The 27,699-nt window shown below is 47.2% G+C and overlaps 17 non-coding genes and 1 pseudogene across 17 annotated transcripts; all 18 read right to left on the reverse strand.

Moving 5' to 3' along the window:
* Positions 1-433: 433 nt before the first annotated feature.
* On the reverse strand, positions 434-624 carry LOC142719591 (U2 spliceosomal RNA). Its single transcript, XR_012872813.1, has one exon. It is a non-coding gene; the product is annotated as a U2 spliceosomal RNA (small nuclear RNA).
* A 1,304-nt stretch (positions 625-1,928) lies between these two features.
* Positions 1,929-2,119, reverse strand: LOC142719632 (U2 spliceosomal RNA). The gene has a single exon (XR_012872850.1). It is a non-coding gene; the product is annotated as a U2 spliceosomal RNA (small nuclear RNA).
* Positions 2,120-3,419: 1,300 nt separating this feature from the next.
* LOC142719633 (U2 spliceosomal RNA) lies at positions 3,420-3,610 on the reverse strand. The gene has a single exon (XR_012872851.1). It is a non-coding gene; the product is annotated as a U2 spliceosomal RNA (small nuclear RNA).
* A 1,284-nt stretch (positions 3,611-4,894) lies between these two features.
* Positions 4,895-5,085, reverse strand: LOC142719634 (U2 spliceosomal RNA). Its single transcript, XR_012872852.1, has one exon. It is a non-coding gene; the product is annotated as a U2 spliceosomal RNA (small nuclear RNA).
* A 1,272-nt stretch (positions 5,086-6,357) lies between these two features.
* LOC142719635 (U2 spliceosomal RNA) lies at positions 6,358-6,548 on the reverse strand. Its single transcript, XR_012872853.1, has one exon. It is a non-coding gene; the product is annotated as a U2 spliceosomal RNA (small nuclear RNA).
* A 1,292-nt stretch (positions 6,549-7,840) lies between these two features.
* On the reverse strand, positions 7,841-8,031 carry LOC142719636 (U2 spliceosomal RNA). The gene has a single exon (XR_012872854.1). It is a non-coding gene; the product is annotated as a U2 spliceosomal RNA (small nuclear RNA).
* Positions 8,032-9,304: 1,273 nt separating this feature from the next.
* Positions 9,305-9,495, reverse strand: LOC142719638 (U2 spliceosomal RNA). Its single transcript, XR_012872855.1, has one exon. It is a non-coding gene; the product is annotated as a U2 spliceosomal RNA (small nuclear RNA).
* Positions 9,496-10,780: 1,285 nt separating this feature from the next.
* On the reverse strand, positions 10,781-10,971 carry LOC142719639 (U2 spliceosomal RNA). The gene has a single exon (XR_012872856.1). It is a non-coding gene; the product is annotated as a U2 spliceosomal RNA (small nuclear RNA).
* Positions 10,972-12,267: 1,296 nt separating this feature from the next.
* Positions 12,268-12,458, reverse strand: LOC142719640 (U2 spliceosomal RNA). Its single transcript, XR_012872857.1, has one exon. It is a non-coding gene; the product is annotated as a U2 spliceosomal RNA (small nuclear RNA).
* A 1,288-nt stretch (positions 12,459-13,746) lies between these two features.
* LOC142719642 (U2 spliceosomal RNA) lies at positions 13,747-13,937 on the reverse strand. The gene has a single exon (XR_012872860.1). It is a non-coding gene; the product is annotated as a U2 spliceosomal RNA (small nuclear RNA).
* Positions 13,938-15,229: 1,292 nt separating this feature from the next.
* On the reverse strand, positions 15,230-15,420 carry LOC142719643 (U2 spliceosomal RNA). The gene has a single exon (XR_012872861.1). It is a non-coding gene; the product is annotated as a U2 spliceosomal RNA (small nuclear RNA).
* A 1,292-nt stretch (positions 15,421-16,712) lies between these two features.
* Positions 16,713-16,903, reverse strand: LOC142719644 (U2 spliceosomal RNA). The gene has a single exon (XR_012872862.1). It is a non-coding gene; the product is annotated as a U2 spliceosomal RNA (small nuclear RNA).
* A 1,265-nt stretch (positions 16,904-18,168) lies between these two features.
* On the reverse strand, positions 18,169-18,359 carry LOC142719645 (U2 spliceosomal RNA). The gene has a single exon (XR_012872863.1). It is a non-coding gene; the product is annotated as a U2 spliceosomal RNA (small nuclear RNA).
* A 1,288-nt stretch (positions 18,360-19,647) lies between these two features.
* Positions 19,648-19,838, reverse strand: LOC142719646 (U2 spliceosomal RNA). The gene has a single exon (XR_012872864.1). It is a non-coding gene; the product is annotated as a U2 spliceosomal RNA (small nuclear RNA).
* Positions 19,839-21,122: 1,284 nt separating this feature from the next.
* Positions 21,123-21,305, reverse strand: LOC142719610 (U2 spliceosomal RNA). The gene has a single exon (XR_012872830.1). It is a non-coding gene; the product is annotated as a U2 spliceosomal RNA (small nuclear RNA).
* A 2,663-nt stretch (positions 21,306-23,968) lies between these two features.
* On the reverse strand, positions 23,969-24,149 carry LOC142719612 (U2 spliceosomal RNA; annotated as a pseudogene).
* Positions 24,150-25,449: 1,300 nt separating this feature from the next.
* Positions 25,450-25,640, reverse strand: LOC142719647 (U2 spliceosomal RNA). Its single transcript, XR_012872865.1, has one exon. It is a non-coding gene; the product is annotated as a U2 spliceosomal RNA (small nuclear RNA).
* Positions 25,641-26,928: 1,288 nt separating this feature from the next.
* On the reverse strand, positions 26,929-27,119 carry LOC142719600 (U2 spliceosomal RNA). The gene has a single exon (XR_012872822.1). It is a non-coding gene; the product is annotated as a U2 spliceosomal RNA (small nuclear RNA).
* Positions 27,120-27,699: the final 580 nt, after the last annotated feature.

Below are 27,699 nucleotides of genomic sequence, written 5' to 3' on the forward strand. Positions count from 1 at the left end.
GTCCATTGTGGCGGGCAGGCGAGCGGGCGGGCTGCTTTATTGGCTGTTTGCTGTTCCCCTACTCCACTCCACTATTTGACTGTTGTGCTGCATCAATCAATCAATCAATCAATCAATCAATCAATCAATCAATCAGTGGCTGGCTCAGGTGCAGCTCTTTAACTTACCTAAAAGGGAGGGCGGAGAGAAGACAAGGAAGGTGAATGAGGTGTTCCAATGTGAAATGCCGGAAACACAGAAACACAGACGACACACAACAAGAGGTGGCAATCTATTCATTAATTGCATTTAATCAATGAGCTCATTATCACTCATGCATTGTCCAACAGGTGTTGAAATAATGGGATTAAAAGGGGAGATCCCTTCAGAAAGACAGAAACAATAGCAAAGACAAAAAACACTTTTGGAATCTGCTTTTAGTCAACACATAAGGAAAGGGTGCACCGGTCCTGGAAATACTGCAATACCAGGTCAATGCGTGGAGTGGACAGAGCAAGCTCTATTTCCATCTCCCTGTTCTAAAAATGCATTTAATATATGGTCCCCAGATAGGGGACGTATCAGATATTAAACTGATAAGAACAGATACTACACTTGATCTTAGCCAAAAGGCCGAGAAGCGATAACCCGAACGGGCCGCGCGTTGCCCGAGCCTGCCCGATACTGCTGTTCAGCCCTTGCAGCGATTCAGCCTACTTCTAGGCAATTCCATGGGGCCCTGCAGGCTCACACACTCACAGCTACACGGGAGGTGAATAAAGGCCGGAGAGGAAGCCAGACAGGATTTGCTTCTTTTGCTTGCACCACAATGCAGTGCTGAAAGAGGAGGAATCTACATAAAAACGCCTTCCTGGCAACGCCCAAATGCCCTGCTGCCATGCAGATAAACACTGGCAGCGGCAGCAAGTGCATGCCCACAGCCACCCCTTGTTCCTTCACACCTTGTATCAGCTGTAATCCAGTCCAGTCCAGTGCTGCCTGCTGAGCAGCACTGACCAACACTGCCTGGGCCCAGGCTTTTATCTCTGAGGCCCCATTATGATGTCAGAAAGCTGGCTCTGGAATCCTGAGGGCTCCACTATGACACGTGCAAAGTTCCGTCTGAACTTTATATAAGACGGTGAGGCTCAGTCAGTCACTCAGTGTTGCCTGAGAGGGCAACACTGCAACAGCCGGCCGCCAGGCTGTCTTTTTTTTGCACAGCTAGTTGCCTCCAGGAGGCCACAAGAGGGAGACAAGGGACTGCAAAATGGAAAATAGGCATCCACCAACTTTACAGACAACTTCTCCTTGCTCCTACAACCTCCATCCTTGCACAGTTTGTTATTCTTCTAGGTAACATAGTAACAAATCCAAATTGCTGCTCTCTTTGTAGGCAAGCAAGGCTTTGTTGCAACTGCAATTCTTACTTCTTCTTGAAATGTAGGGACGACAGTACATTCCATCACATCCATCTAGTGTACACAGGTAGGTCCATTGTGGCGGGCAGGCGAGCGGGCGGGCTGCTTTATTGGCTGTTTGCTGTTCCCCTACTCCACTCCACTATTTGACTGTTGTGCTGCATCAATCAATCAATCAATCAATCAATCAATCAATCAATCAATCAATCAATCAATCAATCAATCAATCAGTGGCTGGCTCAGGTGCAGCTCTTTAACTTACCTAAAAGGGAGGGCGGAGAGAAGACAAGGAAGGTGAATGAGGTGTTCCAATGTGAAATGCCGGAAACACAGAAACACAGACGACACACAACAAGAGGTGGCAATCTATTCATTAATTGCATTTAATCAATGAGCTCATTATCACTCATGCATTGTCCAACAGGTGTTGAAATAATGGGATTAAAAGGGGAGATCCCTTCAGAAAGACAGAAACAATAGCAAAGACAAAAAACACTTTTGGAATCTGCTTTTAGTCAACACATAAGGAAAGGGTGCACCGGTCCTGGAAATACTGCAATACCAGGTCAATGCGTGGAGTGGACAGAGCAAGCTCTATTTCCATCTCCCTGTTCTAAAAATCCATTTAATATATGGTCCCCAGATAGGGGACGTATCAGATATTAAACTGATAAGAACAGATACTACACTTGATCTTAGCCAAAAGGCCGAGAAGCGATAACCCGAACGGGCCGCACGTTGCCCGAGCCTGCCCGATACTGCTGTTCAGCCCTTGCAGCGATTCAGCCTACTTCTAGGCAATTCCATGGGGCCCTGCAGGCTCACACACTCACAGCTACACGGGAGGTGAATAAAGGCCGGAGAGGAAGCCAGACAGGATTTGCTTCTTTTGCTTGCACCACAATGCAGTGCTGAAAGAGGAGGAATCTACATAAAAACGCCTTCCTGGCAACGCCCAAATGCCCTGCTGCCATGCAGATAAACACTGGCAGCGGCAGCAAGTGCATGCCCACAGCCACCCCTTGTTCCTTCACACCTTGTATCAGCTGTAATCCAGTCCAGTCCAGTGCTGCCTGCTGAGCAGCACTGACCAACACTGCCTGGGCCCAGGCTTTTATCTCTGAGGCCCCATTATGATGTCAGAAAGCTGGCTCTGGAATCCTGAGGGCTCCACTATGACACGTGCAAAGTTCCGTCTGAACTTTATATAAGACGGTGAGGCTCAGTCAGTCACTCAGTGTTGCCTGAGAGGGCAACACTGCAACAGCCGGCCGCCCGGCTGTCTTTTTTTTGCACAGCTAGTTGCCTCCAGGAGGCCACAAGAGGGAGACAAGGGACTGCAAAATGGAAAATAGGCATCCACCAACTTTACAGACAACTTCTCCTTGCTCCTACAACCTCCATCCTTGCACAGTTTGTTATTCTTCTAGGTAACATAGTAACAAATCCAAATTGCTGCTCTCTTTGTAGGCAAGCAAGGCTTTGTTGCAACTGCAATTCTTACTTCTTCTTGAAATGTAGGGACGACAGTACATTCCATCACATCCATCTAGTGTACACAGGTAGGTCCATTGTGGCGGGCAGGCGAGCGGGCGGGCTGCTTTATTGGCTGTTTGCTGTTCCCCTACTCCACTCCACTATTTGACTGTTGTGCTGCATCAATCAATCAATCAATCAATCAATCAATCAATCAATCAATCAATCAATCAATCAATCAATCAGTGGCTGGCTCAGGTGCAGCTCTTTAACTTACCTAAAAGGGAGGGCGGAGAGAAGACAAGGAAGGTGAATGAGGTGTTCCAATGTGAAATGCCGGAAACACAGAAACACAGACGACACACAACAAGAGGTGGCAATCTATTCATTAATTGCATTTAATCAATGAGCTCATTATCACTCATGCATTGTCCAACAGGTGTTGAAATAATGGGATTAAAAGGGGAGATCCCTTCAGAAAGACAGAAACAATAGCAAAGACAAAAAACACTTTTGGAATCTGCTTTTAGTCAACACATAAGGAAAGGGTGCACCGGTCCTGGAAATACTGCAATACCAGGTCAATGCGTGGAGTGGACAGAGCAAGCTCTATTTCCATCTCCCTGTTCTAAAAATCCATTTAATATATGGTCCCCAGATAGGGGACGTATCAGATATTAAACTGATAAGAACAGATACTACACTTGATCTTAGCCAAAAGGCCGAGAAGCGATAACCCGAACGGGCCGCGCGTTGCCCGAGCCTGCCCGATACTGCTGTTCAGCCCTTGCAGCGATTCAGCCTACTTCTAGGCAATTCCATGGGGCCCTGCAGGCTCACACACTCACAGCTACACGGGAGGTGAATAAAGGCCGGAGAGGAAGCCAGACAGGATTTGCTTCTTTTGCTTGCACCACAATGCAGTGCTGAAAGAGGAGGAATCTACATAAAAACGCCTTCCTGGCAACGCCCAAATGCCCTGCTGCCATGCAGATAAACACTGGCAGCGGCAGCAAGTGCATGCCCACAGCCACCCCTTGTTCCTTCACACCTTGTATCAGCTGTAATCCAGTCCAGTCCAGTGCTGCCTGCTGAGCAGCACTGACCAACACTGCCTGGGCCCAGGCTTTTATCTCTGAGGCCCCATTATGATGTCAGAAAGCTGGCTCTGGAATCCTGAGGGCTCCACTATGACACGTGCAAAGTTCCGTCTGAACTTTATATAAGACGGTGAGGCTCAGTCAGTCACTCAGTGTTGCCTGAGAGGGCAACACTGCAACAGCCGGCCGCCAGGCTGTCTTTTTTTTGCACAGCTAGTTGCCTCCAGGAGGCCACAAGAGGGAGACAAGGGACTGCAAAATGGAAAATAGGCATCCACCAACTTTACAGACAACTTCTCCTTGCTCCTACAACCTCCATCCTTGCACAGTTTGTTATTCTTCTAGGTAACATAGTAACAAATCCAAATTGCTGCTCTCTTTGTAGGCAAGCAAGGCTTTGTTGCAACTGCAATTCTTACTTCTTCTTGAAATGTAGGGACGACAGTACATTCCATCACATCCATCTAGTGTACACAGGTAGGTCCATTGTGGCGGGCAGGCGAGCGGGCGGGCTGCTTTATTGGCTGTTTGCTGTTCCCCTACTCCACTCCACTATTTGACTGTTGTGCTGCATCAATCAATCAATCAATCAATCAATCAATCAATCAATCAATCAATCAGTGGCTGGCTCAGGTGCAGCTCTTTAACTTACCTAAAAGGGAGGGCGGAGAGAAGACAAGGAAGGTGAATGAGGTGTTCCAATGTGAAATGCCGGAAACACAGAAACACAGACGACACACAACAAGAGGTGGCAATCTATTCATTAATTGCATTTAATCAATGAGCTCATTATCACTCATGCATTGTCCAACAGGTGTTGAAATAATGGGATTAAAAGGGGAGATCCCTTCAGAAAGACAGAAACAATAGCAAAGACAAAAAACACTTTTGGAATCTGCTTTTAGTCAACACATAAGGAAAGGGTGCACCGGTCCTGGAAATACTGCAATACCAGGTCAATGCGTGGAGTGGACAGAGCAAGCTCTATTTCCATCTCCCTGTTCTAAAAATCCATTTAATATATGGTCCCCAGATAGGGGACGTATCAGATATTAAACTGATAAGAACAGATACTACACTTGATCTTAGCCAAAAGGCCGAGAAGCGATAACCCGAACGGGCCGCGCGTTGCCCGAGCCTGCCCGATACTGCTGTTCAGCCCTTGCAGCGATTCAGCCTACTTCTAGGCAATTCCATGGGGCCCTGCAGGCTCACACACTCACAGCTACACGGGAGGTGAATAAAGGCCGGAGAGGAAGCCAGACAGGATTTGCTTCTTTTGCTTGCACCACAATGCAGTGCTGAAAGAGGAGGAATCTACATAAAAACGCCTTCCTGGCAACGCCCAAATGCCCTGCTGCCATGCAGATAAACACTGGCAGCGGCAGCAAGTGCATGCCCACAGCCACCCCTTGTTCCTTCACACCTTGTATCAGCTGTAATCCAGTCCAGTCCAGTGCTGCCTGCTGAGCAGCACTGACCAACACTGCCTGGGCCCAGGCTTTTATCTCTGAGGCCCCATTATGATGTCAGAAAGCTGGCTCTGGAATCCTGAGGGCTCCACTATGACACGTGCAAAGTTCCGTCTGAACTTTATATAAGACGGTGAGGCTCAGTCAGTCACTCAGTGTTGCCTGAGAGGGCAACACTGCAACAGCCGGCCGCCAGGCTGTCTTTTTTTTGCACAGCTAGTTGCCTCCAGGAGGCCACAAGAGGGAGACAAGGGACTGCAAAATGGAAAATAGGCATCCACCAACTTTACAGACAACTTCTCCTTGCTCCTACAACCTCCATCCTTGCACAGTTTGTTATTCTTCTAGGTAACATAGTAACAAATCCAAATTGCTGCTCTCTTTGTAGGCAAGCAAGGCTTTGTTGCAACTGCAATTCTTACTTCTTCTTGAAATGTAGGGACGACAGTACATTCCATCACATCCATCTAGTGTACACAGGTAGGTCCATTGTGGCGGGCAGGCGAGCGGGCGGGCTGCTTTATTGGCTGTTTGCTGTTCCCCTACTCCACTCCACTATTTGACTGTTGTGCTGCATCAATCAATCAATCAATCAATCAATCAATCAATCAGTGGCTGGCTCAGGTGCAGCTCTTTAACTTACCTAAAAGGGAGGGCGGAGAGAAGACAAGGAAGGTGAATGAGGTGTTCCAATGTGAAATGCCGGAAACACAGAAACACAGACGACACACAACAAGAGGTGGCAATCTATTCATTAATTGCATTTAATCAATGAGCTCATTATCACTCATGCATTGTCCAACAGGTGTTGAAATAATGGGATTAAAAGGGGAGATCCCTTCAGAAAGACAGAAACAATAGCAAAGACAAAAAACACTTTTGGAATCTGCTTTTAGTCAACACATAAGGAAAGGGTGCACCGGTCCTGGAAATACTGCAATACCAGGTCAATGCGTGGAGTGGACAGAGCAAGCTCTATTTCCATCTCCCTGTTCTAAAAATCCATTTAATATATGGTCCCCAGATAGGGGACGTATCAGATATTAAACTGATAAGAACAGATACTACACTTGATCTTAGCCAAAAGGCCGAGAAGCGATAACCCGAACGGGCCGCGCGTTGCCCGAGCCTGCCCGATACTGCTGTTCAGCCCTTGCAGCGATTCAGCCTACTTCTAGGCAATTCCATGGGGCCCTGCAGGCTCACACACTCACAGCTACACGGGAGGTGAATAAAGGCCGGAGAGGAAGCCAGACAGGATTTGCTTCTTTTGCTTGCACCACAATGCAGTGCTGAAAGAGGAGGAATCTACATAAAAACGCCTTCCTGGCAACGCCCAAATGCCCTGCTGCCATGCAGATAAACACTGGCAGCGGCAGCAAGTGCATGCCCACAGCCACCCCTTGTTCCTTCACACCTTGTATCAGCTGTAATCCAGTCCAGTCCAGTGCTGCCTGCTGAGCAGCACTGACCAACACTGCCTGGGCCCAGGCTTTTATCTCTGAGGCCCCATTATGATGTCAGAAAGCTGGCTCTGGAATCCTGAGGGCTCCACTATGACACGTGCAAAGTTCCGTCTGAACTTTATATAAGACGGTGAGGCTCAGTCAGTCACTCAGTGTTGCCTGAGAGGGCAACACTGCAACAGCCGGCCGCCAGGCTGTCTTTTTTTTGCACAGCTAGTTGCCTCCAGGAGGCCACAAGAGGGAGACAAGGGACTGCAAAATGGAAAATAGGCATCCACCAACTTTACAGACAACTTCTCCTTGCTCCTACAACCTCCATCCTTGCACAGTTTGTTATTCTTCTAGGTAACATAGTAACAAATCCAAATTGCTGCTCTCTTTGTAGGCAAGCAAGGCTTTGTTGCAACTGCAATTCTTACTTCTTCTTGAAATGTAGGGACGACAGTACATTCCATCACATCCATCTAGTGTACACAGGTAGGTCCATTGTGGCGGGCAGGCGAGCGGGCGGGCTGCTTTATTGGCTGTTTGCTGTTCCCCTACTCCACTCCACTATTTGACTGTTGTGCTGCATCAATCAATCAATCAATCAATCAATCAATCAATCAATCAATCAATCAATCAATCAGTGGCTGGCTCAGGTGCAGCTCTTTAACTTACCTAAAAGGGAGGGCGGAGAGAAGACAAGGAAGGTGAATGAGGTGTTCCAATGTGAAATGCCGGAAACACAGAAACACAGACGACACACAACAAGAGGTGGCAATCTATTCATTAATTGCATTTAATCAATGAGCTCATTATCACTCATGCATTGTCCAACAGGTGTTGAAATAATGGGATTAAAAGGGGAGATCCCTTCAGAAAGACAGAAACAATAGCAAAGACAAAAAACACTTTTGGAATCTGCTTTTAGTCAACACATAAGGAAAGGGTGCACCGGTCCTGGAAATACTGCAATACCAGGTCAATGCGTGGAGTGGACAGAGCAAGCTCTATTTCCATCTCCCTGTTCTAAAAATCCATTTAATATATGGTCCCCAGATAGGGGACGTATCAGATATTAAACTGATAAGAACAGATACTACACTTGATCTTAGCCAAAAGGCCGAGAAGCGATAACCCGAACGGGCCGCGCGTTGCCCGAGCCTGCCCGATACTGCTGTTCAGCCCTTGCAGCGATTCAGCCTACTTCTAGGCAATTCCATGGGGCCCTGCAGGCTCACACACTCACAGCTACACGGGAGGTGAATAAAGGCCGGAGAGGAAGCCAGACAGGATTTGCTTCTTTTGCTTGCACCACAATGCAGTGCTGAAAGAGGAGGAATCTACATAAAAACGCCTTCCTGGCAACGCCCAAATGCCCTGCTGCCATGCAGATAAACACTGGCAGCGGCAGCAAGTGCATGCCCACAGCCACCCCTTGTTCCTTCACACCTTGTATCAGCTGTAATCCAGTCCAGTCCAGTGCTGCCTGCTGAGCAGCACTGACCAACACTGCCTGGGCCCAGGCTTTTATCTCTGAGGCCCCATTATGATGTCAGAAAGCTGGCTCTGGAATCCTGAGGGCTCCACTATGACACGTGCAAAGTTCCGTCTGAACTTTATATAAGACGGTGAGGCTCAGTCAGTCACTCAGTGTTGCCTGAGAGGGCAACACTGCAACAGCCGGCCGCCAGGCTGTCTTTTTTTTGCACAGCTAGTTGCCTCCAGGAGAGGGAGACAAGGGACTGCAAAATGGAAAATAGGCATCCACCAACTTTACAGACAACTTCTCCTTGCTCCTACAACCTCCATCCTTGCACAGTTTGTTATTCTTCTAGGTAACATAGTAACAAATCCAAATTGCTGCTCTCTTTGTAGGCAAGCAAGGCTTTGTTGCAACTGCAATTCTTACTTCTTCTTGAAATGTAGGGACGACAGTACATTCCATCACATCCATCTAGTGTACACAGGTAGGTCCATTGTGGCGGGCAGGCGAGCGGGCGGGCTGCTTTATTGGCTGTTTGCTGTTCCCCTACTCCACTCCACTATTTGACTGTTGTGCTGCAATCAATCAATCAATCAATCAATCAATCAATCAATCAATCAATCAGTGGCTGGCTCAGGTGCAGCTCTTTAACTTACCTAAAAGGGAGGGCGGAGAGAAGACAAGGAAGGTGAATGAGGTGTTCCAATGTGAAATGCCGGAAACACAGAAACACAGACGACACACAACAAGAGGTGGCAATCTATTCATTAATTGCATTTAATCAATGAGCTCATTATCACTCATGCATTGTCCAACAGGTGTTGAAATAATGGGATTAAAAGGGGAGATCCCTTCAGAAAGACAGAAACAATAGCAAAGACAAAAAACACTTTTGGAATCTGCTTTTAGTCAACACATAAGGAAAGGGTGCACCGGTCCTGGAAATACTGCAATACCAGGTCAATGCGTGGAGTGGACAGAGCAAGCTCTATTTCCATCTCCCTGTTCTAAAAATCCATTTAATATATGGTCCCCAGATAGGGGACGTATCAGATATTAAACTGATAAGAACAGATACTACACTTGATCTTAGCCAAAAGGCCGAGAAGCGATAACCCGAACGGGCCGCGCGTTGCCCGAGCCTGCCCGATACTGCTGTTCAGCCCTTGCAGCGATTCAGCCTACTTCTAGGCAATTCCATGGGGCCCTGCAGGCTCACACACTCACAGCTACACGGGAGGTGAATAAAGGCCGGAGAGGAAGCCAGACAGGATTTGCTTCTTTTGCTTGCACCACAATGCAGTGCTGAAAGAGGAGGAATCTACATAAAAACGCCTTCCTGGCAACGCCCAAATGCCCTGCTGCCATGCAGATAAACACTGGCAGCGGCAGCAAGTGCATGCCCACAGCCACCCCTTGTTCCTTCACACCTTGTATCAGCTGTAATCCAGTCCAGTCCAGTGCTGCCTGCTGAGCAGCACTGACCAACACTGCCTGGGCCCAGGCTTTTATCTCTGAGGCCCCATTATGATGTCAGAAAGCTGGCTCTGGAATCCTGAGGGCTCCACTATGACACGTGCAAAGTTCCGTCTGAACTTTATATAAGACGGTGAGGCTCAGTCAGTCACTCAGTGTTGCCTGAGAGGGCAACACTGCAACAGCCGGCCGCCAGGCTGTCTTTTTTTTGCACAGCTAGTTGCCTCCAGGAGGCCACAAGAGGGAGACAAGGGACTGCAAAATGGAAAATAGGCATCCACCAACTTTACAGACAACTTCTCCTTGCTCCTACAACCTCCATCCTTGCACAGTTTGTTATTCTTCTAGGTAACATAGTAACAAATCCAAATTGCTGCTCTCTTTGTAGGCAAGCAAGGCTTTGTTGCAACTGCAATTCTTACTTCTTCTTGAAATGTAGGGACGACAGTACATTCCATCACATCCATCTAGTGTACACAGGTAGGTCCATTGTGGCGGGCAGGCGAGCGGGCGGGCTGCTTTATTGGCTGTTTGCTGTTCCCCTACTCCACTCCACTATTTGACTGTTGTGCTGCAATCAATCAATCAATCAATCAATCAATCAATCAATCAATCAATCAATCAGTGGCTGGCTCAGGTGCAGCTCTTTAACTTACCTAAAAGGGAGGGCGGAGAGAAGACAAGGAAGGTGAATGAGGTGTTCCAATGTGAAATGCCGGAAACACAGAAACACAGACGACACACAACAAGAGGTGGCAATCTATTCATTAATTGCATTTAATCAATGAGCTCATTATCACTCATGCATTGTCCAACAGGTGTTGAAATAATGGGATTAAAAGGGGAGATCCCTTCAGAAAGACAGAAACAATAGCAAAGACAAAAAACACTTTTGGAATCTGCTTTTAGTCAACACATAAGGAAAGGGTGCACCGGTCCTGGAAATACTGCAATACCAGGTCAATGCGTGGAGTGGACAGAGCAAGCTCTATTTCCATCTCCCTGTTCTAAAAATCCATTTAATATATGGTCCCCAGATAGGGGACGTATCAGATATTAAACTGATAAGAACAGATACTACACTTGATCTTAGCCAAAAGGCCGAGAAGCGATAACCCGAACGGGCCGCGCGTTGCCCGAGCCTGCCCGATACTGCTGTTCAGCCCTTGCAGCGATTCAGCCTACTTCTAGGCAATTCCATGGGGCCCTGCAGGCTCACACACTCACAGCTACACGGGAGGTGAATAAAGGCCGGAGAGGAAGCCAGACAGGATTTGCTTCTTTTGCTTGCACCACAATGCAGTGCTGAAAGAGGAGGAATCTACATAAAAACGCCTTCCTGGCAACGCCCAAATGCCCTGCTGCCATGCAGATAAACACTGGCAGCGGCAGCAAGTGCATGCCCACAGCCACCCCTTGTTCCTTCACACCTTGTATCAGCTGTAATCCAGTCCAGTCCAGTGCTGCCTGCTGAGCAGCACTGACCAACACTGCCTGGGCCCAGGCTTTTATCTCTGAGGCCCCATTATGATGTCAGAAAGCTGGCTCTGGAATCCTGAGGGCTCCACTATGACACGTGCAAAGTTCCGTCTGAACTTTATATAAGACGGTGAGGCTCAGTCAGTCACTCAGTGTTGCCTGAGAGGGCAACACTGCAACAGCCGGCCGCCAGGCTGTCTTTTTTTTGCACAGCTAGTTGCCTCCAGGAGGCCACAAGAGGGAGACAAGGGACTGCAAAATGGAAAATAGGCATCCACCAACTTTACAGACAACTTCTCCTTGCTCCTACAACCTCCATCCTTGCACAGTTTGTTATTCTTCTAGGTAACATAGTAACAAATCCAAATTGCTGCTCTCTTTGTAGGCAAGCAAGGCTTTGTTGCAACTGCAATTCTTACTTCTTCTTGAAATGTAGGGACGACAGTACATTCCATCACATCCATCTAGTGTACACAGGTAGGTCCATTGTGGCGGGCAGGCGAGCGGGCGGGCTGCTTTATTGGCTGTTTGCTGTTCCCCTACTCCACTCCACTATTTGACTGTTGTGCTGCATCAATCAATCAATCAATCAATCAATCAATCAATCAATCAATCAATCAATCAATCAATCAGTGGCTGGCTCAGGTGCAGCTCTTTAACTTACCTAAAAGGGAGGGCGGAGAGAAGACAAGGAAGGTGAATGAGGTGTTCCAATGTGAAATGCCGGAAACACAGAAACACAGACGACACACAACAAGAGGTGGCAATCTATTCATTAATTGCATTTAATCAATGAGCTCATTATCACTCATGCATTGTCCAACAGGTGTTGAAATAATGGGATTAAAAGGGGAGATCCCTTCAGAAAGACAGAAACAATAGCAAAGACAAAAAACACTTTTGGAATCTGCTTTTAGTCAACACATAAGGAAAGGGTGCACCGGTCCTGGAAATACTGCAATACCAGGTCAATGCGTGGAGTGGACAGAGCAAGCTCTATTTCCATCTCCCTGTTCTAAAAATCCATTTAATATATGGTCCCCAGATAGGGGACGTATCAGATATTAAACTGATAAGAACAGATACTACACTTGATCTTAGCCAAAAGGCCGAGAAGCGATAACCCGAACGGGCCGCGCGTTGCCCGAGCCTGCCCGATACTGCTGTTCAGCCCTTGCAGCGATTCAGCCTACTTCTAGGCAATTCCATGGGGCCCTGCAGGCTCACACACTCACAGCTACACGGGAGGTGAATAAAGGCCGGAGAGGAAGCCAGACAGGATTTGCTTCTTTTGCTTGCACCACAATGCAGTGCTGAAAGAGGAGGAATCTACATAAAAACGCCTTCCTGGCAACGCCCAAATGCCCTGCTGCCATGCAGATAAACACTGGCAGCGGCAGCAAGTGCATGCCCACAGCCACCCCTTGTTCCTTCACACCTTGTATCAGCTGTAATCCAGTCCAGTCCAGTGCTGCCTGCTGAGCAGCACTGACCAACACTGCCTGGGCCCAGGCTTTTATCTCTGAGGCCCCATTATGATGTCAGAAAGCTGGCTCTGGAATCCTGAGGGCTCCACTATGACACGTGCAAAGTTCCGTCTGAACTTTATATAAGACGGTGAGGCTCAGTCAGTCACTCAGTGTTGCCTGAGAGGGCAACACTGCAACAGCCGGCCGCCAGGCTGTCTTTTTTTTGCACAGCTAGTTGCCTCCAGGAGGCCACAAGAGGGAGACAAGGGACTGCAAAATGGAAAATAGGCATCCACCAACTTTACAGACAACTTCTCCTTGCTCCTACAACCTCCATCCTTGCACAGTTTGTTATTCTTCTAGGTAACATAGTAACAAATCCAAATTGCTGCTCTCTTTGTAGGCAAGCAAGGCTTTGTTGCAACTGCAATTCTTACTTCTTCTTGAAATGTAGGGACGACAGTACATTCCATCACATCCATCTAGTGTACACAGGTAGGTCCATTGTGGCGGGCAGGCGAGCGGGCGGGCTGCTTTATTGGCTGTTTGCTGTTCCCCTACTCCACTCCACTATTTGACTGTTGTGCTGCATCAATCAATCAATCAATCAATCAATCAATCAATCAATCAATCAATCAATCAGTGGCTGGCTCAGGTGCAGCTCTTTAACTTACCTAAAAGGGAGGGCGGAGAGAAGACAAGGAAGGTGAATGAGGTGTTCCAATGTGAAATGCCGGAAACACAGAAACACAGACGACACACAACAAGAGGTGGCAATCTATTCATTAATTGCATTTAATCAATGAGCTCATTATCACTCATGCATTGTCCAACAGGTGTTGAAATAATGGGATTAAAAGGGGAGATCCCTTCAGAAAGACAGAAACAATAGCAAAGACAAAAAACACTTTTGGAATCTGCTTTTAGTCAACACATAAGGAAAGGGTGCACCGGTCCTGGAAATACTGCAATACCAGGTCAATGCGTGGAGTGGACAGAGCAAGCTCTATTTCCATCTCCCTGTTCTAAAAATCCATTTAATATATGGTCCCCAGATAGGGGACGTATCAGATATTAAACTGATAAGAACAGATACTACACTTGATCTTAGCCAAAAGGCCGAGAAGCGATAACCCGAACGGGCCGCGCGTTGCCCGAGCCTGCCCGATACTGCTGTTCAGCCCTTGCAGCGATTCAGCCTACTTCTAGGCAATTCCATGGGGCCCTGCAGGCTCACACACTCACAGCTACACGGGAGGTGAATAAAGGCCGGAGAGGAAGCCAGACAGGATTTGCTTCTTTTGCTTGCACCACAATGCAGTGCTGAAAGAGGAGGAATCTACATAAAAACGCCTTCCTGGCAACGCCCAAATGCCCTGCTGCCATGCAGATAAACACTGGCAGCGGCAGCAAGTGCATGCCCACAGCCACCCCTTGTTCCTTCACACCTTGTATCAGCTGTAATCCAGTCCAGTCCAGTGCTGCCTGCTGAGCAGCACTGACCAACACTGCCTGGGCCCAGGCTTTTATCTCTGAGGCCCCATTATGATGTCAGAAAGCTGGCTCTGGAATCCTGAGGGCTCCACTATGACACGTGCAAAGTTCCGTCTGAACTTTATATAAGACGGTGAGGCTCAGTCAGTCACTCAGTGTTGCCTGAGAGGGCAACACTGCAACAGCCGGCCGCCAGGCTGTCTTTTTTTTGCACAGCTAGTTGCCTCCAGGAGGCCACAAGAGGGAGACAAGGGACTGCAAAATGGAAAATAGGCATCCACCAACTTTACAGACAACTTCTCCTTGCTCCTACAACCTCCATCCTTGCACAGTTTGTTATTCTTCTAGGTAACATAGTAACAAATCCAAATTGCTGCTCTCTTTGTAGGCAAGCAAGGCTTTGTTGCAACTGCAATTCTTACTTCTTCTTGAAATGTAGGGACGACAGTACATTCCATCACATCCATCTAGTGTACACAGGTAGGTCCATTGTGGCGGGCAGGCGAGCGGGCGGGCTGCTTTATTGGCTGTTTGCTGTTCCCCTACTCCACTCCACTATTTGACTGTTGTGCTGCATCAATCAATCAATCAATCAATCAATCAATCAATCAATCAATCAATCAATCAATCAGTGGCTGGCTCAGGTGCAGCTCTTTAACTTACCTAAAAGGGAGGGCGGAGAGAAGACAAGGAAGGTGAATGAGGTGTTCCAATGTGAAATGCCGGAAACACAGAAACACAGACGACACACAACAAGAGGTGGCAATCTATTCATTAATTGCATTTAATCAATGAGCTCATTATCACTCATGCATTGTCCAACAGGTGTTGAAATAATGGGATTAAAAGGGGAGATCCCTTCAGAAAGACAGAAACAATAGCAAAGACAAAAAACACTTTTGGAATCTGCTTTTAGTCAACACATAAGGAAAGGGTGCACCGGTCCTGGAAATACTGCAATACCAGGTCAATGCGTGGAGTGGACAGAGCAAGCTCTATTTCCATCTCCCTGTTCTAAAAATCCATTTAATATATGGTCCCCAGATAGGGGACGTATCAGATATTAAACTGATAAGAACAGATACTACACTTGATCTTAGCCAAAAGGCCGAGAAGCGATAACCCGAACGGGCCGCGCGTTGCCCGAGCCTGCCCGATACTGCTGTTCAGCCCTTGCAGCGATTCAGCCTACTTCTAGGCAATTCCATGGGGCCCTGCAGGCTCACACACTCACAGCTACACGGGAGGTGAATAAAGGCCGGAGAGGAAGCCAGACAGGATTTGCTTCTTTTGCTTGCACCACAATGCAGTGCTGAAAGAGGAGGAATCTACATAAAAACGCCTTCCTGGCAACGCCCAAATGCCCTGCTGCCATGCAGATAAACACTGGCAGCGGCAGCAAGTGCATGCCCACAGCCACCCCTTGTTCCTTCACACCTTGTATCAGCTGTAATCCAGTCCAGTCCAGTGCTGCCTGCTGAGCAGCACTGACCAACACTGCCTGGGCCCAGGCTTTTATCTCTGAGGCCCCATTATGATGTCAGAAAGCTGGCTCTGGAATCCTGAGGGCTCCACTATGACACGTGCAAAGTTCCGTCTGAACTTTATATAAGACGGTGAGGCTCAGTCAGTCACTCAGTGTTGCCTGAGAGGGCAACACTGCAACAGCCGGCCGCCAGGCTGTCTTTTTTTTGCACAGCTAGTTGCCTCCAGGAGGCCACAAGAGGGAGACAAGGGACTGCAAAATGGAAAATAGGCATCCACCAACTTTACAGACAACTTCTCCTTGCTCCTACAACCTCCATCCTTGCACAGTTTGTTATTCTTCTAGGTAACATAGTAACAAATCCAAATTGCTGCTCTCTTTGTAGGCAAGCAAGGCTTTGTTGCAACTGCAATTCTTACTTCTTCTTGAAATGTAGGGACGACAGTACATTCCATCACATCCATCTAGTGTACACAGGTAGGTCCATTGTGGCGGGCAGGCGAGCGGGCGGGCTGCTTTATTGGCTGTTTGCTGTTCCCCTACTCCACTCCACTATTTGACTGTTGTGCTGCATCAATCAATCAATCAATCAATCAATCAATCAATCAATCAATCAATCAATCAATCAGTGGCTGGCTCAGGTGCAGCTCTTTAACTTACCTAAAAGGGAGGGCGGAGAGAAGACAAGGAAGGTGAATGAGGTGTTCCAATGTGAAATGCCGGAAACACAGAAACACAGACGACACACAACAAGAGGTGGCAATCTATTCATTAATTGCATTTAATCAATGAGCTCATTATCACTCATGCATTGTCCAACAGGTGTTGAAATAATGGGATTAAAAGGGGAGATCCCTTCAGAAAGACAGAAACAATAGCAAAGACAAAAAACACTTTTGGAATCTGCTTTTAGTCAACACATAAGGAAAGGGTGCACCGGTCCTGGAAATACTGCAATACCAGGTCAATGCGTGGAGTGGACAGAGCAAGCTCTATTTCCATCTCCCTGTTCTAAAAATCCATTTAATATATGGTCCCCAGATAGGGGACGTATCAGATATTAAACTGATAAGAACAGATACTACACTTGATCTTAGCCAAAAGGCCGAGAAGCGATAACCCGAACGGGCCGCGCGTTGCCCGAGCCTGCCCGATACTGCTGTTCAGCCCTTGCAGCGATTCAGCCTACTTCTAGGCAATTCCATGGGGCCCTGCAGGCTCACACACTCACAGCTAGAAGCCAGACAGGATTTGCTTCTTTTGCTTGCACCACAATGCAGTGCTGAAAGAGGAGGAATCTACATAAAAACGCCTTCCTGGCAACGCCCAAATGCCCTGCTGCCATGCAGATAAACACTGGCAGCGGCAGCAAGTGCATGCCCACAGCCACCCCTTGTTCCTTCACACCTTGTATCAGCTGTAATCCAGTCCAGTCCAGTGCTGCCTGCTGAGCAGCACTGACCAACACTGCCTGGGCCCAGGCTTTTATCTCTGAGGCCCCATTATGATGTCAGAAAGCTGGCTCTGGAATCCTGAGGGCTCCACTATGACACGTGCAAAGTTCCGTCTGAACTTTATATAAGACGGTGAGGCTCAGTCAGTCACTCAGTGTTGCCTGAGAGGGCAACACTGCAACAGCCGGCCGCCAGGCTGTCTTTTTTTTGCACAGCTAGTTGCCTCCAGGAGGCCACAAGAGGGAGACAAGGGACTGCAAAATGGAAAATAGGCATCCACCAACTTTACAGACAACTTCTCCTTGCTCCTACAACCTCCATCCTTGCACAGTTTGTTATTCTTCTAGGTAACATAGTAACAAATCCAAATTGCTGCTCTCTTTGTAGGCAAGCAAGGCTTTGTTGCAACTGCAATTCTTACTTCTTCTTGAAATGTAGGGACGACAGTACATTCCATCACATCCATCTAGTGTACACAGGTAGGTCCATTGTGGCGGGCAGGCGAGCGGGCGGGCTGCTTTATTGGCTGTTTGCTGTTCCCCTACTCCACTCCACTATTTGACTGTTGTGCTGCATCAATCAATCAATCAATCAATCAATCAATCAATCAATCAATCAATCAATCAATCAGTGGCTGGCTCAGGTGCAGCTCTTTAACTTACCTAAAAGGGAGGGCGGAGAGAAGACAAGGAAGGTGAATGAGGTGTTCCAATGTGAAATGCCGGAAACACAGAAACACAGACGACACACAACAAGAGGTGGCAATCTATTCATTAATTGCATTTAATCAATGAGCTCATTATCACTCATGCATTGTCCAACAGGTGTTGAAATAATGGGATTAAAAGGGGAGATCCCTTCAGAAAGACAGAAACAATAGCAAAGACAAAAAACACTTTTGGAATCTGCTTTTAGTCAACACATAAGGAAAGGGTGCACCGGTCCTGGAAATACTGCAATACCAGGTCAATGCGTGGAGTGGACAGAGCAAGCTCTATTTCCATCTCCCTGTTCTAAAAATCCATTTAATATATGGTCCCCAGATAGGGGACGTATCAGATATTAAACTGATAAGAACAGATACTACACTTGATCTTAGCCAAAAGGCCGAGAAGCGATAACCCGAACGGGCCGCGCGTTGCCCGAGCCTGCCCGATACTGCTGTTCAGCCCTTGCAGCGATTCAGCCTACTTCTAGGCAATTCCATGGGGCCCTGCAGGCTCACACACTCACAGCTACACGGGAGGTGAATAAAGGCCGGAGAGGAAGCCAGACAGGATTTGCTTCTTTTGCTTGCACCACAATGCAGTGCTGAAAGAGGAGGAATCTACATAAAAACGCCTTCCTGGCAACGCCCAAATGCCCTGCTGCCATGCAGATAAACACTGGCAGCGGCAGCAAGTGCATGCCCACAGCCACCCCTTGTTCCTTCACACCTTGTATCAGCTGTAATCCAGTCCAGTCCAGTGCTGCCTGCTGAGCAGCACTGACCAACACTGCCTGGGCCCAGGCTTTTATCTCTGAGGCCCCATTATGATGTCAGAAAGCTGGCTCTGGAATCCTGAGGGCTCCACTATGACACGTGCAAAGTTCCGTCTGAACTTTATATAAGACGGTGAGGCTCAGTCAGTCACTCAGTGTTGCCTGAGAGGGCAACACTGCAACAGCCGGCCGCCAGGCTGTCTTTTTTTTGCACAGCTAGTTGCCTCCAGGAGGCCACAAGAGGGAGACAAGGGACTGCAAAATGGAAAATAGGCATCCACCAACTTTACAGACAACTTCTCCTTGCTCCTACAACCTCCATCCTTGCACAGTTTGTTATTCTTCTAGGTAACATAGTAACAAATCCAAATTGCTGCTCTCTTTGTAGGCAAGCAAGGCTTTGTTGCAACTGCAATTCTTACTTCTTCTTGAAATGTAGGGACGACAGTACATTCCATCACATCCATCTAGTGTACACAGGTAGGTCCATTGTGGCGGGCAGGCGAGCGGGCGGGCTGCTTTATTGGCTGTTTGCTGTTCCCCTACTCCACTCCACTATTTGACTGTTGTGCTGCATCAATCAATCAATCAATCAATCAATCAATCAATCAATCAATCAATCAATCAGTGGCTGGCTCAGGTGCAGCTCTTTAACTTACCTAAAAGGGAGGGCGGAGAGAAGACAAGGAAGGTGAATGAGGTGTTCCAATGTGAAATGCCGGAAACACAGAAACACAGACGACACACAACAAGAGGTGGCAATCTATTCATTAATTGCATTTAATCAATGAGCTCATTATCACTCATGCATTGTCCAACAGGTGTTGAAATAATGGGATTAAAAGGGGAGATCCCTTCAGAAAGACAGAAACAATAGCAAAGACAAAAAACACTTTTGGAATCTGCTTTTAGTCAACACATAAGGAAAGGGTGCACCGGTCCTGGAAATACTGCAATACCAGGTCAATGCGTGGAGTGGACAGAGCAAGCTCTATTTCCATCTCCCTGTTCTAAAAATCCATTTAATATATGGTCCCCAGATAGGGGACGTATCAGATATTAAACTGATAAGAACAGATACTACACTTGATCTTAGCCAAAAGGCCGAGAAGCGATAACCCGAACGGGCCGCGCGTTGCCCGAGCCTGCCCGATACTGCTGTTCAGCCCTTGCAGCGATTCAGCCTACTTCTAGGCAATTCCATGGGGCCCTGCAGGCTCACACACTCACAGCTACACGGGAGGTGAATAAAGGCCGGAGAGGAAGCCAGACAGGATTTGCTTCTTTTGCTTGCACCACAATGCAGTGCTGAAAGAGGAGGAATCTACATAAAAACGCCTTCCTGGCATCGCCCAAATGCCCTGCTGCCATGCAGATAAACACTGGCAGCGGCAGCAAGTGCATGCCCACAGCCACCCCTTGTTCCTTCACACCTTGTATCAGCTGTAATCCAGTCCAGTCCAGTGCTGCCTGCTGAGCAGCACTGACCAACACTGCCTGGGCCCAGGCTTTTATCTCTGAGGCCCCATTATGATGTCAGAAAGCTGGCTCTGGAATCCTGAGGGCTCCACTATGACACGTGCAAAGTTCCGTCTGAACTTTATATAAGACGGTGAGGCTCAGTCAGTCACTCAGTGTTGCCTGAGAGGGCAACACTGCAACAGCCGGCCGCCAGGCTGTCTTTTTTTTGCACAGCTAGTTGCCTCCAGGAGGCCACAAGAGGGAGACAAGGGACTGCAAAATGGAAAATAGGCATCCACCAACTTTACAGACAACTTCTCCTTGCTCCTACAACCTCCATCCTTGCACAGTTTGTTATTCTTCTAGGTAACATAGTAACAAATCCAAATTGCTGCTCTCTTTGTAGGCAAGCAAGGCTTTGTTGCAACTGCAATTCTTACTTCTTCTTGAAATGTAGGGACGACAGTACATTCCATCACATCCATCTAGTGTACACAGGTAGGTCCATTGTGGCGGGCAGGCGAGCGGGCGGGCTGCTTTATTGGCTGTTTGCTGTTCCCCTACTCCACTCCACTATTTGACTGTTGTGCTGCATCAATCAATCAATCAATCAATCAATCAATCAATCAATCAATCAATCAGTGGCTGGCTCAGGTGCAGCTCTTTAACTTACCTAAAAGGGAGGGCGGAGAGAAGACAAGGAAGGTGAATGAGGTGTTCCAATGTGAAATGCCGGAAACACAGAAACACAGACGACACACAACAAGAGGTGGCAATCTATTCATTAATTGCATTTAATCAATGAGCTCTTTATCACTCATGCATTGTCCAACAGGTGTTGAAATAATGGGATTAAAAGGGGAGATCCCTTCAGAAAGACAGAAACAATAGCAAAGACAAAAAACACTTTTGGAATCTGCTTTTAGTCAACACATAAGGAAAGGGTGCACCGGTCCTGGAAATACTGCAATACCAGGTCAATGCGTGGAGTGGACAGAGCAAGCTCTATTTCCATCTCCCTGTTCTAAAAATCCATTTAATATATGGTCCCCAGATAGGGGACGTATCAGATATTAACCCCTTTAGGACACAGCCTGTTTTGGCCTTCAGGACACAGCCTATTTTTTCAAATCTGACATGTGTCACTTTATGTGGTAATAACTCCGGAATGCTTTTACCTATCCAAGCGATTCTGAGATTGTTTTCTCGTGACATATTGTACTTTATGTTAGTGAAAAAATTTGGTCGATAAATTCAATATTTATTTGTGAAAAACTTCAAATTTTAGCAAAAATTTGCAAAAATTTGCATTTTTCTAAACTTAAATGTATTTGCTTGTGAAACAGATAGTAATACCACACAAAATAGTTACTAGTTACCATTTCCTATATGTCTACTTTATGTTTGCATCATTTTTTTTCACGTACTTTTATTTTTCGAGGACGTTACGAGGCTTAGAACTTTAGCAGCAATTTCTCATATTTTCAATAAAATTTCAAAAGGCTATTTTTTCAGGGACCAGTTCAGTTCTGAAGTTGCTTTGAGGGCCTTATATATTAGAAAGTCCCCATAAATCACCCCATTTTGAAAACTGTACCCCTCAAGGTATTCAAAACCACATTCAGAAAATATTTTAACCCTTTAGGCGTTTCACAGGAATTAAGGCAAAGTAGAGGTGAAATTTACAAATTTCATTTTTTTTGCCGAAATTCATTTGTAATAAAAAAAAATCTGTAACACAGAAGGTTTTACCAGAGAAACGCAACTCAATATTTATTGCCCAGATTCTGCAGATTTTAGAAATATCCAACATGTGGCCCTAGTATGGTAATGGACTGAAACACAGGCCTCAGAAGCAAAGGAGCACCTAGTGGATTTCGGGGCCTCCTTTTTTTAGGAATATATTTTAGGCACCATGTCAGGTTTGAGGAGGTCTTGTGGTACCTAAACAGCCGAAACCCCCCCAAAGTGACCCCATTTTGGAAACTACACCCCTCAAGGCATTTTTCTAGGGGTATAGTTAGCATTTTGACCCCACAGTTTTTTTGCAGACTTTAGTGGAATTAGTCTGTGAAGATGAAAATCACCTATTTTTCTGTGGAAACATAGAATTTTTTCATTTTTACAAGGAATAAAGGAGAAAAAGCCGCCCAACATTTGTAAAGCAATTTCTCCCGATTACGCCAATACCCCATATGTGGTCGTAAACTGATGTTTGGACCCACAGCAGGGCTCAGAAGGGAGGGAGCGCCTTTTGGATTTTTTGAAGCAGATTTTGCTGGATTGGTTTTCAGTGCCATGTCGGGTTTGCAACGCCCCGGAGGGACCAAAACAGTGGAAACCCCCCAAAAGTCACCCTATTTTGGAATCTACACCCCTCAAGGAATTTTTCTAGGGGTATAGTGAGCATTTTGGCCCCTCAGGATCTTTTTTAGAGCTAGGGTGACCAAAAAACAGCGATTTTGGCGCTTTAAATTCTTTATTTATTACAGCGTTCACCGTGCGCAATAAATTACGTTTTAATTTATTCTGCCGGTCGGTACGATTACGCCGATACCATATGTGTATAGTTTTTTTTAAGTTTTGCAGCGTTTGCACAATAAAATGAAGTTTCTATAAAATAATTTATTTTCTGGGACACGCTATTCTGAGCCGTAACTTTTTTATTTTTTCGTCAAAAAAGCTGTGGGAGGTCTTGTTTTTTGCGGGACGGGTTGTAGTTTTCATTGGTACCATTTTGGGGTAAATGCAACTTTTTGATCACTTTTTATTCTATATCTTGGGAGGGGTGGTGACCAAAAAATAGCGATGCTGACCGTTTTCAGTTTATTTTGTTTGCGGCGTTCACCGTGCGGAAAAATTAACATTATAGTTTCATAGATTGGGTCGTTACGAACGCGGCGATACCAAATATGTGTACTTTTTTTTAACGTTTTCATTTTTTCCCTATAATAAATGACTTATTATAGGAAAACAAAACCTTTTATTTTTACACTTTTATAAAACATTTTTCTTAACTTTTTTTTACTTTTTACACTTTATATTTTTGTTTATTAACTTTTTTTTTTACTTTTTACACTTTCTTTTTTTGACCTGCAGCTCTGATCGCTGCTAGAATACATTATACTACCTAGGTAGTGTAATGTATTCCAACTGTCAGTGTGACGTCACAGTCACTCTGACAGTTGGTCTACGAGGATCAGCAGAGGCTAATCCTCATAGGCTGACATACATGGCAGACCTGGGGGCCGTTGTCTGGCCCCCAGGTGCCATCACAAGCATCAGAAGCCCCCACGATTGCATGGGGGCTGCTGATGCGCTACAAACCCGCTACATGCGGAGATCGCAATCGAGCCCCGCATGTAACGGGTTAATTGCCGAAATCAGCGGCGATGAGCCGCTGATCGGCAACACTGGAGAGTGTCAGCTGTCGGGGACAGCTGATCTCCAAGTTCCCGATGCACACTGTCGCCGACAGTGTGCATCGGGAACGGCACAGTGACTTTCTGTCACTCTGACAGGAAGCCTATCAGGACCAGCCGAAGGTTGGTCCTGATGGGCTTCTGTCCATGGCAGACCCGGAAGCCATTGTTTGGCTTCCGTTTGCCATACTAACTATCGGCAGACCCCGCGATTTCGGACGGGGGTCTGCCGATATGTTAGAAACCCCTAAAATTCGGCGATTGCACCCGATCGCCGAATTTAAGGGGTTAATGCGCCGAAATCAGCGGCAAAGGACCGCTGGCCGGCAAGAGGGGAGTGTCAGCTGTCGGCGACAGCTGACCTCCTGGTTCCCGGTGCACACTGTCGCCGACAGTGTGCACCGGGATTAACTCAGTAACTGTACGTCCTCGTGCGGGAAGTAACTTCCTGCAACGACGTACAGTTACGTCCTGGTGCGGATAGGGGTTAAACTGATAAGAACAGATACTACACTTGATCTTAGCCAAAAGGCCGAGAAGCGATAACCCGAACGGGCCGCGCGTTGCCCGAGCCTGCCCGATACTGCTGTTCAGCCCTTGCAGCGATTCAGCCTACTTCTAGGCAATTCCATGGGGCCCTGCAGGCTCACACACTCACAGCTACACGGGAGGTGAATAAAGGCCGGAGAGGAAGCCAGACAGGATTTGCTTCTTTTGCTTGCACCACAATGCAGTGCTGAAAGAGGAGGAATCTACATAAAAACGCCTTCCTGGCAACGCCCAAATGCCCTGCTGCCATGCAGATAAACACTGGCAGCGGCAGCAAGTGCATGCCCACAGCCACCCCTTGTTCCTTCACACCTTGTATCAGCTGTAATCCAGTCCAGTCCAGTGCTGCCTGCTGAGCAGCACTGACCAACACTGCCTGGGCCCAGGCTTTTATCTCTGAGGCCCCATTATGATGTCAGAAAGCTGGCTCTGGAATCCTGAGGGCTCCACTATGACACGTGCAAAGTTCCGTCTGAACTTTATATAAGACGGTGAGGCTCAGTCAGTCACTCAGTGTTGCCTGAGAGGGCAACACTGCAACAGCCGGCCGCCAGGCTGTCTTTTTTTTGCACAGCTAGTTGCCTCCAGGAGGCCACAAGAGGGAGACAAGGGACTGCAAAATGGAAAATAGGCATCCACCAACTTTACAGACAACTTCTCCTTGCTCCTACAACCTCCATCCTTGCACAGTTTGTTATTCTTCTAGGTAACATAGTAACAAATCCAAATTGCTGCTCTCTTTGTAGGCAAGCAAGGCTTTGTTGCAACTGCAATTCTTACTTCTTCTTGAAATGTAGGGACAACAGTACATTCCATCACATCCATCTAGTGTACACAGGTAGGTCCATTGTGGCGGGCAGGCGAGCGGGCGGGCTGCTTTATTGGCTGTTTGCTGTTCCCCTACTCCACTCCACTATTTGACTGTTGTGCTGCATCAATCAATCAATCAATCAATCAATCAATCAATCAATCAATCAATCAATCAATCAATCAATCAGTGGCTGGCTCAGGTGCAGCTCTTTAACTTACCTAAAAGGGAGGGCGGAGAGAAGACAAGGAAGGTGAATGAGGTGTTCCAATGTGAAATGCCGGAAACACAGAAACACAGACGACACACAACAAGAGGTGGCAATCTATTCATTAATTGCATTTAATCAATGAGCTCATTATCACTCATGCATTGTCCAACAGGTGTTGAAATAATGGGATTAAAAGGGGAGATCCCTTCAGAAAGACAGAAACAATAGCAAAGACAAAAAACACTTTTGGAATCTGCTTTTAGTCAACACATAAGGAAAGGGTGCACCGGTCCTGGAAATACTGCAATACCAGGTCAATGCGTGGAGTGGACAGAGCAAGCTCTATTTCCATCTCCCTGTTCTAAAAATCCATTTAATATATGGTCCCCAGATAGGGGACGTATCAGATATTAAACTGATAAGAACAGATACTACACTTGATCTTAGCCAAAAGGCCGAGAAGCGATAACCCGAACGGGCCGCGCGTTGCCCGAGCCTGCCCGATACTGCTGTTCAGCCCTTGCAGCGATTCAGCCTACTTCTAGGCAATTCCATGGGGCCCTGCAGGCTCACACACTCACAGCTACACGGGAGGTGAATAAAGGCCGGAGAGGAAGCCAGACAGGATTTGCTTCTTTTGCTTGCACCACAATGCAGTGCTGAAAGAGGAGGAATCTACATAAAAACGCCTTCCTGGCAACGCCCAAATGCCCTGCTGCCATGCAGATAAACACTGGCAGCGGCAGCAAGTGCATGCCCACAGCCACCCCTTGTTCCTTCACACCTTGTATCAGCTGTAATCCAGTCCAGTCCAGTGCTGCCTGCTGAGCAGCACTGACCAACACTGCTTGGGCCCAGGCTTTTATCTCTGAGGCCCCATTATGATGTCAGAAAGCTGGCTCTGGAATCCTGAGGGCTCCACTATGACACGTGCAAAGTTCCGTCTGAACTTTATATAAGACGGTGAGGCTCAGTCAGTCACTCAGTGTTGCCTGAGAGGGCAACACTGCAACAGCCGGCCGCCAGGCTGTCTTTTTTTTGCACAGCTAGTTGCCTCCAGGAGGCCACAAGAGGGAGACAAGGGACTGCAAAATGGAAAATAGGCATCCACCAACTTTACAGACAACTTCTCCTTGCTCCTACAACCTCCATCCTTGCACAGTTTGTTATTCTTCTAGGTAACATAGTAACAAATCCAAATTGCTGCTCTCTTTGTAGGCAAGCAAGGCTTTGTTGCAACTGCAATTCTTACTTCTTCTTGAAATGTAGGGACGACAGTACATTCCATCACATCCATCTAGTGTACACAGGTAGGTCCATTGTGGCGGGCAGGCGAGCGGGCGGGCTGCTTTATTGGCTGTTTGCTGTTCCCCTACTCCACTCCACTATTTGACTGTTGTGCTGCATCAATCAATCAATCAATCAATCAATCAATCAATCAATCAATCAATCAATCAGTGGCTGGCTCAGGTGCAGCTCTTTAACTTACCTAAAAGGGAGGGCGGAGAGAAGACAAGGAAGGTGAATGAGGTGTTCCAATGTGAAATGCCGGAAACACAGAAACACAGACGACACACAACAAGAGGTGGCAATCTATTCATTAATTGCATTTAATCAATGAGCTCATTATCACTTATGCATTGTCCAACAGGTGTTGAAATAATGGGATTAAAAGGGGAGATCCCTTCAGAAAGACAGAAACAATAGCAAAGACAAAAAACACTTTTGGAATCTGCTTTTAGTCAACACATAAGGAAAGGGTGCACCGGTCCTGGAAATACTGCAATACCAGGTCAATGCGTGGAGTGGACAGAGCAAGCTCTATTTCCATCTCTCTGTTCTAAAAATCCATTTAATATATGGTCCCCAGATAGGGGACGTATCAGATATTAAACTGATAAGAACAGATACTACACTTGATCTTAGCCAAAAGGCCGAGAAGCGATAACCCGAACGGGCCGCGCGTTGCCCGAGCCTGCCCGATACTGCTGTTCAGCCCTTGCAGCGATTCAGCCTACTTCTAGGCAATTCCATGGGGCCCTGCAGGCTCACACACTCACAGCTACACGGGAGGTGAATAAAGGCCGGAGAGGAAGCCAGACAGGATTTGCTTCTTTTGCTTGCACCACAATGCAGTGCTGAAAGAGGAGGAATCTACATAAAAACGCCTTCCTGGCAACGCCCAAATGCCCTGCTGCCATGCAGATAAACACTGGCAGCGGCAGCAAGTGCATGCCCACAGCCACCCCTTGTTCCTTCACACCTTGTATCAGCTGTAATCCAGTCCAGTCCAGTGCTGCCTGCTGAGCAGCACTGACCAACACTGCCTGGGCCCAGGCTTTTATCTCTGAGGCCCCATTATGATGTCAGAAAGCTGGCTCTGGAATCCTGAGGGCTCCACTATGACACGTGCAAAGTTCCGTCTGAACTTTATATAAGACGGTGAGGCTCAGTCAGTCACTCAGTGTTGCCTGAGAGGGCAACACTGCAACAGCCGGCCGCCAGGCTGTCTTTTTTTTGCACAGC

Source organism: Rhinoderma darwinii, unplaced genomic scaffold (genome assembly GCF_050947455.1).
Source record: "Rhinoderma darwinii isolate aRhiDar2 unplaced genomic scaffold, aRhiDar2.hap1 Scaffold_486, whole genome shotgun sequence".
Classification (NCBI taxonomy): Eukaryota; Metazoa; Chordata; class Amphibia; order Anura; family Rhinodermatidae; genus Rhinoderma; species Rhinoderma darwinii.